The 15845-nt window shown below is 43.0% G+C and overlaps 1 protein-coding gene across 5 annotated transcripts in view; it reads left to right on the forward strand.

Annotated features, from left to right (window-relative positions):
- The window catches only part of Prkcb (protein kinase C, beta), a 331347-nt gene that overhangs the window by 207131 nt on the left and 108371 nt on the right, over positions 1-15845 (forward strand). The window lies entirely within an intron of this gene.

Genomic DNA, 15845 nt, shown 5'->3' on the forward strand with positions numbered 1-15845 from the left:
TGCAGCCACTGGACCATCACTCCAGCCACTAAACCATCTCTGCAGCATCCTGAAATTAGTTTGTTAAAAATAATGGCACCAAGCCTGCCCTCACATTACAGAAGGATTCCTTTCAGATCTGGCCTAACTTTTTCCTTTTTAATTAAAAAAGTAATTCCTACTCAACCAAGTCTACACATTTAAGTGTTCCTTCTTGTAAATTCCCACCAAAATGACTGAGATTAAAAGTGGAAAAATTTGATCGGAGTTATAATGTAGAAAAATTATGTCAATCACATGCTAGAACCTTTGGGGCTTTCTCTAAGATGCAGTCAGACTATTCTAGCTAATTGTACATTCTCCTTCCCAACATCGAAGCCTCCTATTTTCTTCTTTCATGCGATTGCACTGGTTGGTACTTCTGGATGGATGTTAAATTATAGCGGTGATTCTGGGCATTCTTAATTTGATTGTAGTCTTAATAGATATTCCCCTTGAGGTTTACTAGGAAGCATGATGAAAGCCACGGGTGCATTTATTACATCGAGAAGCGCATTCCTCTCTTCCTTTTTCACTAAGTGTTAAAAGAATTGTTGCCTAATTTTTCAGTTGTCTTTTAAATCATTGTTAAAGATAATTATATAGTTTTTCTCCTTTGACCTAGTTTTATAGTGAAAAATATAAATAGACTTTCTAAAAACTATGAAATGCTTCTGTTTAGAGAACATATGGTCAAAATTGAATGTTTGAAAGATCACTTTGGGATATGGAGGATGGGGTGGATAAAGTAAGATAAGAGGTCAAAAACCAACCAGGAGGCTTTTCATTTTATGAGGAGAGGAAAGACTGAGTGTCTAAGCAACCACCCTAGAAGGAACTGCAGTTTGTCAACAACTCATCCAAGCCAAGCACAATGCCAGGTTTCAAATACGGGTTAGTAACAATAATCACCTGTGATGGTTAGTGTTAATTGTGTGTTGTAAACAACAGAAAATCATTTGGGGGATGGCCTTTGGGTATGTTGTAGGTGACTGTCTTGATATTGTTAATGGAGGTGATAAGATCTGCCCACTGTGGGTGGCACCATTCCCTGGCTGGATCCTGGACACCATAGAGAAGAGAAGCTGAGCAGCATACATCCCCTTCTGCCTCCTGATTGTGCATGTGATGTCACAATCTGCTTCAAGGTCCCGTTGCCTTGGCTTTCCTGTCCTGATGTGTGAGCTAAATGCATCTCCAAGCGTCATGTGTTCACCTCGAACCATGAGCTAAAATAAACTCCTCATTCCTTAAGTTGTTTTTGATCAGGGTATTTCATTACAGCAATGGAATAGGAACTAAGACGTGCCTTGTGGCACTGTCATTGTTAAGTGGGATGTGGCATGGCTCAAGCACATAAATTGATAAAGAGATGGGACAGACAGATTATAGTTACAATACAGATTATAGTTCTTAAACCCACAGGAAGGGACAAGTGGTTTTCAAATTCACTTGCACAGGTGGGTGGTTGGTGGGGCACTCCCTAAAAGTGTCCTTGAAAACAAAGGATGAAGTGAGTGTGGTGGTCTGAATGAGATTGGCAGCCATGGACTCATCTATCTGGACACTTTGTCCATAGCTAGTGGAACTGATTGGAAGGATTAGGAGGTGTGGCCTTGTTGGAGAAGGCGTGTCATTGCAAGAGGTTTTGAGGTTTCAAAATCCTGCACTGTTTCCCCGCTCCTCTCTTGTCCCCACCCCCACCTTTGTGCTTGTGAATCAGATGTAAGCTCTTAGCCACTGCTCCAGCACCATGCCTGCCTGCCTGCCTGCTGCCATACTGTCTACCATGAAGGTCATGGACTGTAACCCTCTGGAACTGTGAGCTCACGAATTAAATGCTTTCTTTCATAAGTTACCTTGGTCATGGTGCTTTATCACAGTCACAGAAAAGTAATTAAAACAGTGGGAGGACAGGGGATGATAAATATGTTGGCCATCTTGACTTTAGTGTTCCTATAGGATGACCGGTGCAAGCTGGTCAGTGATGACCCCACACAAGGTGGAAGCTCAGTGAAGAGATACAGTTAGGTGTTCTCAGTATTTAGAAAAGAATCATGATCATGGGAGTAAAATCCTTTGAGAAAATACAGAAAGTTTAAGACTAACATCTAATTCTTAGCTTAACACAAAGAAAAAAATCTCAAGGGAAATTAGAAAATATCTTTGAACTCAAGGAAAAAATGAAATACAATGTACTAAATTGTGGCATCAAGATAAAAAGATGTTTAAAATTAAAAAATGTGCGTGTGTTATATGTACTTGTTAATGTATGTGTGTGCATGTGCATATGGATATGTGGTATATGTGCTTGTTAGTGTGTGTGTGTGTGTGTGTGATGTCTGTGTTATACATACTTGTTAGTGTGTGTTATATAGACTTGTTAGTGTGAGTGTTATGTGTGTTATGTAACTTGTAGTGTGTGTGGTTGTATGTGTGTGGTATATGTACTTGTTAGTATATGTATGTATATATGTACTTGTTAGTGTGTGCGTGCTATGTGTGTTACATATACTTGCTTTGTGTTTGTGCTATGTTTGTATGTTCGTGTGTGTATTACTGGATAGTGTACATGTGCACACTATGTGTGTAGAGGCCAGAGGTAGACATTGGCATCTTTCCTCATTCTCTTTCCACTTTTATTATTTTGAGTCAAGGTCTCTTCCTGGACAGGAAGCTCACGGACTTAGCTAGTCTGGCTTCAAGAATCTGCTCATCTCACACTCTCACGACTGACTTTAGATGCTGTGCCTAGCTTTTGACTTGGGTTCCAGGGATTCAGATTTAGGGCCTCATGCTCACAGGCACTTTGCTGACTGAGCCATCTCCTCAAATCATAAAATAAAAATTTTGTTGGTGAATTCTACCAAGCACTTAAAGAAGGAATGATAAGAATTCTTCTTAAGAAGTAGAGGAGGAAGGAACCCTTCTCTGCATGTTTTATGAGGCAAGCATGGCTCGGTCCTAAGAACAGTTGAAGCAGTACAGGAAAGCTGTAAGCACATAACCCTTAAGAAAATAAGTACAGGAGTTCAGCAAAACATTTGCAAACCAAACACAGCAATCTATGTCGAATGTAATGTTCCCTACGTAAGTAGGCTTTACCGTGGTAATTCAACACAGAGTCACTAACCGAAAGTCAGCGATATGATCCTCCATGTCTGTAATCTGAAGAAAAAAACCCAGTGAATATAGCATCTGATGCAGAAAAAGCATTCGACGTTATCCAATACCTAGTCACGAGCAGTGGCAGGCTGAGGGCTTCCTCTGCCCAATAGAGGGAATACAGAATGTCTTCCTTCACCCTGCTTCAGCATGTATTTGGAGATCTAGCCTGTGTGATAGGACAAGAAAAGAAAGAAAGCAAACTAGAAACATAAGACCTTTCTCGGTACATAGGAAACGTGAGCATCTAAGTGCAATCTTATAGGAAATCTACAGAAACATCCCCAGAACCAGTGACTGCATGCGGCTACACTGCAGGCTGTGCACTCACCACACTGAGTTGCACATACGAACAAAGAACGATGTGAAACAAAACTTTAAGAAATACACATAAAATAGGTCCGACATCAGATGAAATATTCAATTACAAATCTAATAACGGATGTCTCAATTAACATGCCAAAAATTATTTTAAAAGTGGAAATAGTGTTACACAAAGTAGTGCAGAGTTCTGGGTTGTGCTTCTGGGTCAGAAGGTTCCACAGAGTAAAGGTGCCAGCTTTTTACTTCCTGTTTTCTTTCATTCTGGGGGGGGTCAAACCTTGAATCCGAAGCACCCCACTGAGTCACCCCAACCCATGATGTCAGTTTTCAAAAATTGATGTGTAAATTCAAATCAAAATGTCATCTGGATTTTTAAATTATGAATAAAGCAGTTTTAGACTCTGCATGCTACTGTAAAGATTTAACGCAGCCCAAATCTTTTTTTAAAGATGAAGAATAAAGTTAGGAGAGACAAATGCTCAGCCTTGAGACTTGCAGTATGAAGCTGCATTGACCTAGCACTGGGGTGTTGGCGGTGGAGAGGTTGAGGCCACAGGGCTACAAATCACGGAGGTAGAGAAGCCAGAAACAGCCACAGGAAGCGACCTAGTGATTCTCTGCAGCAGTGCAAAGGCAGTGAAGTCAGAAAAAGGTCAGGCTTTCAACAAATGATTCTGGAATGTTTGAATATCTATATAAAAATTAATAAATCTTAACCCCCACCTCACAGTACATGGGAGAATGAACTCGAAGCAGAGGGCAGAGCTAAATGAAAAGAAGGTGGAATTCTTAGAAAATGCTGGGTGTTATAATGCAGTTAGACATCGAGGTCTCAGACATGACACTACAAAGATGACTCACACAGGAGAAGGTGAATTAAACTTCATTAAAATGTGAATGAGTTTGCTCTGGGGAAGACACTGCTTCACAATGGAAACAAGCATTATAACCTGGAGAAAATACTTGCAAATTAAGGAGGGGGTTATACCCAGTTATACATTGCTGGTCTAAAGTGAGTGAGATCCTGGGGTACTGTCCTCAAGAGGGAGGGAGGGAAGGAGAGAAAGAGGGAGGGAGGGAGGGAGATAGAGAGAGAGAGAGAGAGAGAGAGAGAGAGAGAGAGAGAGAGAGAGAGAGAGAGAATGGTTGTGGTGATGATAATGGTGATGGTGACAGTGGTGATGGTGGTGATGAGTAGCAGGAGAAAGAGAATGGGAAGGATGAAGAAGAAAAGGAAGAGGAGGAGGAGAAAGGTTTATTTTTAATTTTGTTGTTTGATATTTGTTTTGTGACACTGAGCATTAAACTCCAGTCATGATGCACTCCTTTTTAGTTTTTACTTTGAGGCAGGCAGGGCCTCATTAAGTTACCCATGGAAGCTCTGAGCTTTGATCCTCCAGCCTCAGCTTCCTGATCACTACAAGCCTGTTACATTACATGTCACCAGGCGTGGCTACAGGCTGCAAAGCTAAGCACACTCTTGCTTCAGTCAGGACAACATTACTGTGGCAAGTCCACTTGTGGAAAGATGCTGATACCTTGGGGAACTCGGGAATGCAACTTAAAACAGAGATGAGACACCATTACTCGTCTATAGCAATAGCTTAATAATCAGTGATGGTGACAAGTACGGTTAGTGCCATATGTTGGCAAAGGCACAGAACTGCCATCCGTTACTGAACAGGAATGCAGAAGGCACAGTCACTCTGGAAACACACTGCTGTTAAACAAGGTTCAACATAAATGTAACCATGTAACTCATTGATCATTCTTCTGGCTAGTTCCATTGGAAACAACTCACATGTGCTTTCAAACAAGGTTCAACATACATGTAACCATGTAACTCATTGATCCTTCTTCTGGCTAGTTCCATTGGATACAACCCACGTGTACTCAACAGCCAACAGAAAAGCACACTGTGGTACATCCACACAATAGAACATTACTCAACTGTGAAAAGGACTTATTCATATGCATAACAATTTGGATGACTCTCAAAGGCACCATGCTGAGTAAGAAGAGTCGCTCTTGAAAGGATTCATAGTGTGTGGTGCTATTTATATATTCAATTGTTGAAGAGAGAGCTGTAGTGACGAGAGACAGATGGACAGCAGCCTGGCCTAGTGGGTGGAGGGAATGGCGGCCACCCAGGAGAGGTTTGAAGGATTTCTCTGAGATGGCGGAACTGTTTGTGTCCTGTGTTCGTGGTGGCTTATATCAATTTACCCATGTGTTAAGATTCACTGTAGCAAGAAACAACCAAACCAAACCAAACCAAACCAAACCAAACAAAAACCAAAAAGACCTGTAAAGTGCTATAGGCAGGAAGCAAAAAAGGGACACACAAGAAAAGTGGTGGGCAGTGGTTTGAAATGAAAAAGGGTCTTCCTAAGAGGGAAACGTCATCAAATGAGCAGGAAGGGTAGCATGGTGCTAAAAAATCGATCATTGATTAAGGTGGCTCGTGCGCCTGTGTGTCTTTCATCTCTCTCAGCTTGTCATGAAGTTGAGGGTGACCTTGAACTTCTGATCCTCTTTCCACGGAGTGCTGAGTCCATAGGTGTGCTATGCCTCTCTTGGTGTATGCACTTTTGGGGATTGAATCCAGCCTTCGTGCGTGCTAGACGGGCACTTTACCCACAGAGCCACGTTTCCAGCCCTTAGAAAGCTATTTCAAACAATACAATAAATAGAAATGCATAGGAATGGCCAGCTGAGGACTCCTACTGAAAGAGGGTGTTAAATGATATGGAAGCAAACTGGAGGCACACTCCGAGCTATCCAGCTATGAAAAGATAACTGTAATCATGAACAAAGATGACAGACATGGGAAGCAAGAGGCATTTATTCATGGGGAGATGAGACCAAATGTTCCTAGAACGAAGGCCAGAGCAAACGGAAGATCGCCTAAATTTGGGATGGAGACAAACAAGCGATGAACTACACCCAGAGGATGTTTCAGTTATGAAAGAAAACCGGACAGTGTACCTAGGGAGAAAACATGCCAAACAAAAGCTCCATTTTAGTAAGAAGTATGAAATTTTCAGAAATACCACAACACTTTTGAAACCACTCTGTCAGTCTTTGACAGGCAGAAGAGGTTTAAAACTCTGAAATTTAATATTATACTTTAAATAACTCTCAGCTTCCTCTGCCTTGAGCCTTGAGACCTTCAATAAAGAAATTCTCTCTTCTTGACCAATATGCACAGACTTGGTGATATAGTCTCCTGCCAGAGAGACAGGAATACAGCAGCATTCCACCTGCAGAGGCTCTGGAAATGTCTCACTCATCATCCAATGACACAGAGTTAGAGGTTCTTTGGCACCTACAGTTCCCTTGGAGATATGGAACATCTCGGGCTCACGAGATGGAGCTGGGAAGCCAGGTGACTCCTAACAATGGAAATCATGAAATGCCTTCTGTCAGCCGTGGAAGAGGAAGTGAACCAGGAAACCCAATAGAGTGACTGGAAGTGTGAGGCTCAAACTGTGGTCGAAGATCAGAACTGCATGGTGACGTCAAGCTGCTTAAGGCAAGCATCACCCAGGACCTTGCTGAAAAGTGTCCCCCTATGGGCAGGATTTGGAATAAAAGAGAACCAAGTTAATCCCTCTGTGGGCCAAGGGAAAGGGAGCCACCAAGGAGGGGGGCTTGGATGTAAAAAGAGCTCAGAGAAGTAAAACTAGAAAAGAATCCAAACTGTCTGGAAGAGAGGCTTTTGAATGTCCCTATCATATAGAAAAGAAAAATGTCTGAGATGATGAAGGACCTAGGTATTTTGAGTTGATCAATACACAATATATAAACATGCTAAACTATCACAATGCATCCTATAAAGATGTGCAATTATTCTGTCAATAAAAGAATTTCTGAGGGCTCTTGGGAATTCACAGGCGATGCCATCCCAGGCGGAAGCTCAAGGCACTAAATTGGAATGGAAAGAAGCCTCTGGTAACGAGGGATGAATTTATCGCCTCTGACTTTAGGCCGTCCATCATCCTCAAGCTGCTTCCTCTGGGGTTCATTTGTATGAAGATCACGTTGAAAGGATGCTGTTCCAGTCCTGAAATTCATCGTGGTTGTTGTACATTTTCACCATACGACTTGGTCTGAACTCTCTCTATGGGGGAAGGAAACAGCATTCGTCGGGCTTCTCCATGAGCTTCGCCTCCTCCCTAATGTCATCGCCCTGGTAACTAGGGTGATGGTACAGTGCAGATACAGAGTGTCTCTCTCCCCAAAAGGCTCGTGTGTTAAAGGTTAGATCCCTTGACAGTTGGGACTATAGATGACAACTATGATCATCATCATGGATCAGCCCACCAATGAGTTCACAGCTGAATGGACTTTTAAGAAATGGGGGCTAGATGAAGGGAATGGGTTCCGGGGACATGACTGTGAAGGGTAAAGCGTCTCCCTTACATCTTCCAGTTTTTCACGCTGGTCTGCAGATGCCATGAAGAGAGAGGCTTTTTACACAACATCCATCTACAGGGTGTTTCTGCATTGCTGTGGACCTGAAAGGAATGGGGCTAGCCCAAGAAATGAGTGATAGAATCGGCCAGAATAAATTCTTTTTCCTTTTAGTTCATCTCTCTTAGGTATGAACATGTGTCTGTGTGTGTGCATGTGAGATATCTATCTATCTATCTATCTATCTATCTATCTATCTATCTATCTATCTATGGGCATGCATGGGTGTGTGTGTACCTGTGAGTGTGTATATATTGTATATGTATTTGTGAGTGTGTGTGTGTGTATAAGTATGTGGCATATGTATTTGTGACTATGTAAATGTGTGTGAGTGTATGCATGTAGTGTATGCATTTGTGAATGTGTGTGTGTTTCAGAGAGAGTATATGTATGAGGCATATATATTTGTGAATGTATGGGGAGGGCATATGAGCATGAGTGTGTCTGAGCCCGTCTGTGGAGATCAGAGGTTGACACTGGGTGTCTTTCTTGATTACTCGAGAGGGTCCCTACTCAACCACCTTACTGTTTGAGATGGGTCTCTCACTGAACCTGGAGCTTGCCAATTTGGTTAAGGTAGCCAGCCAGTGGACTTCAAAGGACTATTTGTCTCCATGGTCTCCTGCTAGCATTGCTCATTTGTTTATTTTTGTTTTGTTTTTTAAAATAATGAAACTGAGGTTCTGAGAAGTCTTTTGACTTAAAGCACCCAGTTAGTACGCTTCATGGAGGAAGGGGAAGTTAAGCTTGGGTCTGAAATTATCCGGCTAGCTACCTCATCCTCCACCTTCTCCTCACCTGCCGTGGCTTGACAGGCTCTTCTCTCAATAGACACGATGACAGTCCCAGCTGGAAGCTTGACTCAACACGGATAATCAGACATGTGACAACTGTGCCTCTGCCAGCAGCCCTGGGAAGCCAGCTGTGCCAGAAGCCTGTGGGGCCCTAACATGCACCAGATGACTTGGTTCTGCATGCCGGCTTCCTGAAGCTCCACGTTTGCTTGCTTTGCAATCAGACACCTACACAGAGTAGCCAGGGAAGTGGTTGGGGAAGGAGAGCCGGAGGTTGTCAGGGCTCACAGAAACACCAGAGAAAGGTGGTGTTAGAAGTGCAATGGTAACAAGGAAGCAGAAATCAAGGAGACACAGACTGTGACAGGAAGGCTAAATTGCTTCCTGTGGAAGGTGTGGCACCGTGTGGGGGACTTTTAGCTCTCTCTTTGATAAACACTTCTTTACGAAAGCATTTTTCATGAATCATCTGAGAGTAAGTTGGGGTCATGGTTCTCACCAACTGTTGTAAAATGTCCCAATGTATATTTCTTAAAAGTAAATATATTCTTCAATATGTTTGTCATATGATTATCTAAATGAGGAAAAATAACATACAGCACTACAGAGCTAACTAAAGGTCTAAGGAAAATGTCAGCCACCAGGACATCCCTGAAATTAGAGGCCAGGACTGGGTAGGAAGAAATGTTTTCATATGACAGTCAGTGTTTGTCCCTACAGGATGGGTTTCATTAAAGGGGTATCTGTTGAAGGAGTTCCACTGGTCTCAGATAGGACATCAGGACTCTGCCCTTAGCATACAGCCTGTTTCTAGATCCTGTAATAAAAATTACAGCATCACAGGAAAGATCCAATTGCCCTGTACTGTCGTTAGGGGAACAGAGGGAAGTCTCTGAAGGCCAGGGCAATGGATTCTTGGATGCTATCAATACACAACTGAATAACATAATTAATAGAAGAATGTATTTTGTGTGTAAGAAATTCAGACTAGAACTGATGTACTGGCTGGTTTTGTGTGTCAACTTGACACAAGCTGGAGTTAACACAGAAAAGGAGCCTTAGTTGTGGAAATGCCTCCATGAGAGCCAGCTGTAAGGCATTTTCTCAACTAGTGGTCAAGGTGGGAGGACCCAGTCCATTGTGGGTGGTGCCATCCCTGGGCTGGTCTTGGGTTCTATAAGAAAGCAAGCTGAGCAAGCCAGGGGAAGCAAGCCAGTAAGTAACAGCCCTCCATGGCCTCTGCATCAGCTCCTGCTTCCTGACCTGCTTGAGTTCCAGTCCTGACTTCCTTTGGTGATGAACAGCAATGTGGAAGTGTAAGCTGAATAAACCCTTTCCTCCCCAACTTGTTTCTTGGCCCCGATGTTTGTGTAGGAATAGAAACCCTGGCTAAGACAACTGACAGGACCAATTTTTTATTTTGCTTCCCACCTCTAAACAGCCCTTTCTGTCCCTTCAGACGTAACCAGTAGTTAAAAATGATTGTGTGTATCTCCTGGGTGCTTACATGTGTGCATACATGTAGGCTTTATGGAAACGTGCTTTATTACACCCCTCTTTAAAACACTGCTTCTCACCCGTCCCAATACTGTGACCCTTTAATATAGTTCCTCATGACGTGGTGACTCCCAGCCAACATTATTTTCACTGCTACTTCATAACTGTAATTTTGCTACTGTTATGAATCTTTTTGTAAATATCGGATATAGGACCCTTATGGGAGATGTGACCCATGGTTGAAAACAAGCACTTTAGAAGATTAGGGGTGGGGGGCTTTTAAAAGGACTTGGTTTTAACATAGTCTCAAAATGACAGAAAAAATGCAAGAATGGCATAACGAGCTCTTGTATTTTCTTCCCCTGACTGGGTAGGAGTGCCTCAGGTGCTTTGTGTCTCTATGTCCCTCATGTGCCTATGTTTTCTACCATCTTCTATATTAAGCAGTTTAAGATAAAGTTATTGTTTTTTCTGAACCACTTGAGAGGTCAGTAAGGGATTGTGATTCCCCACTGACCCCAGAATACTTCAGCATGTATTTCTAAGGTCAAAGATGTTCTCTTAAGTGTGCAGTCTAATTGTCCAAATGGGGAAATTTCACACTGGCCCACGCCTGTTACCTAATAGTGCAGATCTCGGTTTCATTCACTGAATCATGCAGGCCTTTTCCTTAAACACTGACTTTATATTGCAATCCCTTCTGTTTCTTGTGTCTTCAAAACTTGCATGTGTGTGGACAACCCAGTGTTTTTAGTGGGTACGAAGTTACCCTTAGTATAGGTGTCCACTAGCTTGTGTAGACCTTTCCCCTGTGCAGGCTGGTTTTTATTCTCTATATTGCAAGCACCCTTCACTTGAACAGTTTGTGGCTGTGGCTTTGAATCACTGTCTCAATGCACATAATGAAGACCTGTGAGGACTCAGAATGTCAAGGAAACTTCCTTTAAAAAGAGTTTCAATTTAATAATAAAAAAAGCCTTGTTATTTATAAAATTCAGTACTGGGACCATAAAACACCATAATTCTTGAGACTTTTTAAAGAATTTTTTTTCTTGCTGAAAAGGAGGGTTAAACTGTTTAGGGAAATTCAATATTGTTGGTGCTGTATCCTCCCACTCCGTGCCAAGGAACCTGCACCAGACTATAGTGGTTTGGCTGGTGTTGATTTGATCTCACCTAGCTTCATGGTCAAAACAAGCCGTGTTTTCCAGCTCAGCGTGTTCTTCTCCTGTGCATTTAGCAAATTTCCACCAGGGGGGATGGGTGCTATTTCTGCTTTATGTGAGGCATAGCGTCCCATCTGCGCTGGCTAGATTTCAGCAAAGATAGTAAAGACACGTTTATCAAAAAAATCAAAGTCGGTCTCGCCAAGTGTGGTCTAGAGAGGTTTGCTTCCTCAACACACATTTGGCCTTCTCACTGCCAGGAAACATGAGCTGACTTTGAAAGGCTTCTGAGGGGACAGGCTTTTGGATCTAAGCCTGGAGCGTCTGTCAACTGCTCACGATCCAGTGGTTTTAAAGTAGCCATCTTCCCGGAGATATGAAAAACAACAGCTCTGAATCCACTGTACACTACTCAGTCCCAGAGAATTTTAGCCGTTTTGATAGACAGGATAGAGTCAAGAAGACAGAAGAGGAAGAGAGTTTGAGAAGGGTAGCCAGAGAGGAATGTTTGCTGCGAGCAGGAAGAGCAGAGGGTGAAGGAAGGCTGCAGTACACTTCACAGCATACTCCAGCAGAGAGCATTTGGTGAGAATCCTAAACTCAAAACAGAGTACAGCCTCCTAATGCTTGTCATCACGGTGTTGGTTTATATGAAGCCCAGGGAAGTGGCCTTCCCAAAGAGAAGAAAAACGAACTATTTCTACATGCGTGTGTCTTGCCAATCAGCCAGATAGACAAGCTTATGGCCCCTCAGAACAACTCCAGTTCATGTTTTCATGCAGATCACTGTGTGAGCAAAGTGTCATTCCCAGACTAGAAACTGGCACATGCTATTTTCCTTGGAAGACTTGAGAAACGAGAGAAAATAGCAGTTGGGGAAAGCATCACTCAGGAGCCGTGTTACTCCATGTGTGTTCCATGGGCCAGCAGCCTCCACCTCACCCTTGTTAGAAAAGCAAACGAACACATCTCACTCCAGTCTTACTGAGCCAGCATCAAGTCCATGGGGGTGGGGGTTGGGGGAGGAACAGGAATCGTGGTTGGGAGAGCTTTAGAGTTCTTCTATGCTGAGGTTTACAGAGTCCTCTTGATGAGATTTCAAAAAGGAAGGTCCAATGCATGGTTCCCACAAAGAAAGTAGACCTAGTGGCATAGGCTGTCATCTCTGCTGTTCAGGAGTCAGAAGAAAGAAGATTGTAAGTTCAAGGCCAGTCAGGGAAACTGAGCCCTTGCCTCAGAATAAAGAATGAACAGAAGTTCGGCATGTTGTGAGGTCTTGAATTCAACCCTTAGCATTGCAAAATGAATGAATGAATGAATGAACGAATGAACGAATGAATGAGTGAGTGAATGAATGGCAAGTGTGGTCAGAGGACACTAAGAACAATGAGACAGCAAAGACAGGGTTCATGTTTATTATTTTCTCGGTTCTGCAGCAAATAAATACTCTTTGTTTAAATTTAATAAAATGTTAAATCAACATTTTATTGATCAAGAAACCAAGGCTGAAGGCTTACAGTAAGAGCTAGGCAAGAGCCTGCTCCACAACTACAACACTGTGTCCTGGCTACTGTCTCGATTTCAATGCAGAAGTCAATTATGCTTTTAACAGACTTGGTTTCACATGTTCTTTGTGGACAGGATCAGCATCTTAGGCTCTCCCCAGACTCCATGGAACATACCAGAATATTTAGGGTGTAGTAGGAACCTGTTCACTGAGTTTGGGGAAGTAACCTGTGTCTGAGATGGAGAGCGAATTCAACCCAAGTCTTAGCAGAAGAAAACCCATCCATATCTCTGGTAATCAATCACTCTGTCCTGACACCTATTGACTGTATAACTTCCTGTCCTGCTTCCCTCCCACCCTCCTTCCCTGCTTCCTGCTTCCCCCTTCCGTCCTTTTCCTCTGCTTGAATGTACACACATGCTTCCTCCCACCCTCCCCCTCCCCCTCCCTTCCTCTCTTCTTCTTTTTTTTTTAAAGATTTATTTATTGTATATAACTACACTGTTGCTCTCTTCAGACACACCAGAAGAGGGCATCAGATCCCATTACAGATGGTTGTGAGCCACCATGTGGTTGCTGGGAATTGAACTCAGGACCTCTGGAAGAGCAGTCGGGTGCTCTTAACCACTGAGCCATCTCTCCAGCCCCCCTTCCTCTCTTCTTTTCTTCCGTTTCTTCATTCTTCTTGCAGCGGTCAGCTGATTGGTTGTAGGAAAATAAAGATATCTGAACTCAACCATGACTTATATTTTTGTCAGATAAGCAAAGTAGAAAGAAATCGGTGAGGAGATTGAGAGTGCTTTCTGGGGAACCAGTCTACTATACCCTAAGATCCATGCCCCATGAATAGAGTGGAAGCAAGAGGGAATAGGGGCTTGGCGAGTACGTGTCCGGTTAAAGACTATGAGTCTGGTCCAGTGAGTTGATGAGTGAGAGAAGACTTGTCGCCAGGGGTAACAGAATTCATGACATGGAAATGACATGGTGGTGTAAGACCGGGGTCTGTGACCTGTACCCTCAGTGGTGAAGACCTGTGATTGGGCGGAAATAAACATTATAGGAAGTGAAGGGGGAGGGATACCCACTGTGTTTCAGTCTTTTCACCCTCTTATCTGTTGTTCTTGTCGTCTTGCACTTGTAGAAATCTTGGTTTTCATGTGTTGTTGCACCTGTGGAACACTGAGGGAAAGTGTGGAGTAAAGGCTGTGGGAACGGGCATCACCATCTTAGGCCTGCCTCCTGGGATTGCTTTTTTTTTTCCCCCAAACCTTGACACTGTTATTTCAGCTAGTCCTGACCCTGTCAAGAGATTTTCATGCTATTTCCAGATACCTACAGTGACCTTGTGGTTTTCTTCTTTCACTTGATGAATATATTAATAATAGATTTGCCCAAATGTTGAACCCGTCTTTGTATTTCCAACAGGAGTCATACATTTAAGCAGTTGGTTTCATTCATTTTTAGGCTGAATGTATTCTTGGATTTTCTTGCCTGAGATGGTCAACACTGTCTTTAAGTTGTTTAACACTGTCTTACATTCCATGCAGGCCCTGTTTTCTGGTCCCCTTTTCATGGCTACCTATGTTTCTACCCTTTAAACTGATGTTGATCAGCTTGTCAGTTCTCAGGGCAGACCCTTCTCACTCATCTTCTTTCTGGCCTACAGCATCTTTAGTGATCACCCCTCATTCTCCTTCCTAAACCTTCATGTAGGAGCCTACATCTCAGGTGGGGCCAGCTATAATACCGTTGATATTTTCCCGTCATTCTCTCTGTGGACTTTCCGGATGTTGCCGCTATATGACATATGACTAGCATGTGTACCCTCAGTAAGATGGCAACTCTCTGTCCTTTTCAGCCTTTTCTTTTTACACAAAGGTAGCATTCACAGTGTATAAAGTAACCATTCTCTCTTGTAAAACACACACTTCACTGTACTTTCCATTTACAACACAGCAACTCTCATCTGTCTACTTAGTGAGTTTCATTATCTCTAAAGAAAAGTCTGCACTCATGGGCCACCTCTTCAGTCCCCTTTCCCTCTACATGCAGCAACATCCTCTGTATGTTCTGTGTATGAGAACAGCTTTAGGGAGAAAGGGTTTATTTTACACATAAATCCCATTTGTGGTGGAAGGGGTGATGGAGGAACTCAGAGCATGGCAGACAGGAAGCAGAACAGAGCAGTCACAGGAGTGGCCAGGACAACATCTAGCACTCCAGGATATGCTCTCAGTGACTTAATTCTCCAACCAGTCCCCACCTTCTACAGTTTCACCGCCTCCTCAGAGCTAATTCCTTTTTGTTGTGCATCAGTGGATTAGACTATCCATTCAGTCAGAATCCTTGTGGTCTAATCATCTCTGTAAATGTCCTCACAGATGCATCCACAAATGTACTTTCCTAATGTCCCAGTCCTTCCCGGTCAATTAACCATGTCTCAATGGAGACTGACCATCGTACAGATGTTCCATCAATCGCCCATCAAGAAAATGCCCCCACAGTCATACCACAGGCCATTGGTGAGGGCATTTTCTCAGTTGAGGTTCCTTCTTCCAAAATGGCTTTAGCTTGTGTAAAGTTAACATAAAACTAGCCAGCACACATGTTATGTACATGTGTGAAGATATTCCAAAGAAGCCTTATTTTGCATAATTAATATATGCTAATAAAGATTTTAAGAATAAATTTTAAAAAGCTAATATGGAACAGATTCTACAATCTTGTCAGGTTGTCTCATTCACATGCCTCTAGCTGTTGATAGTAATAAAATTAAAATTCCTGTCAAGCAGGTGTCATTCTCAGGCCCCTGCTGCAGGTGTGATGCCCGGGACCCTGCGGCAGGTGTGATGCCCGGGACCCTGCTGCAGGTGTGATGCCCGGGACCCTGCTGCAGGT

The sequence above is a fragment of the Rattus norvegicus genome, chromosome 1 (assembly GCF_036323735.1).
Source record: "Rattus norvegicus strain BN/NHsdMcwi chromosome 1, GRCr8, whole genome shotgun sequence".
NCBI classification, from domain to species: domain Eukaryota; kingdom Metazoa; phylum Chordata; class Mammalia; order Rodentia; family Muridae; genus Rattus; species Rattus norvegicus.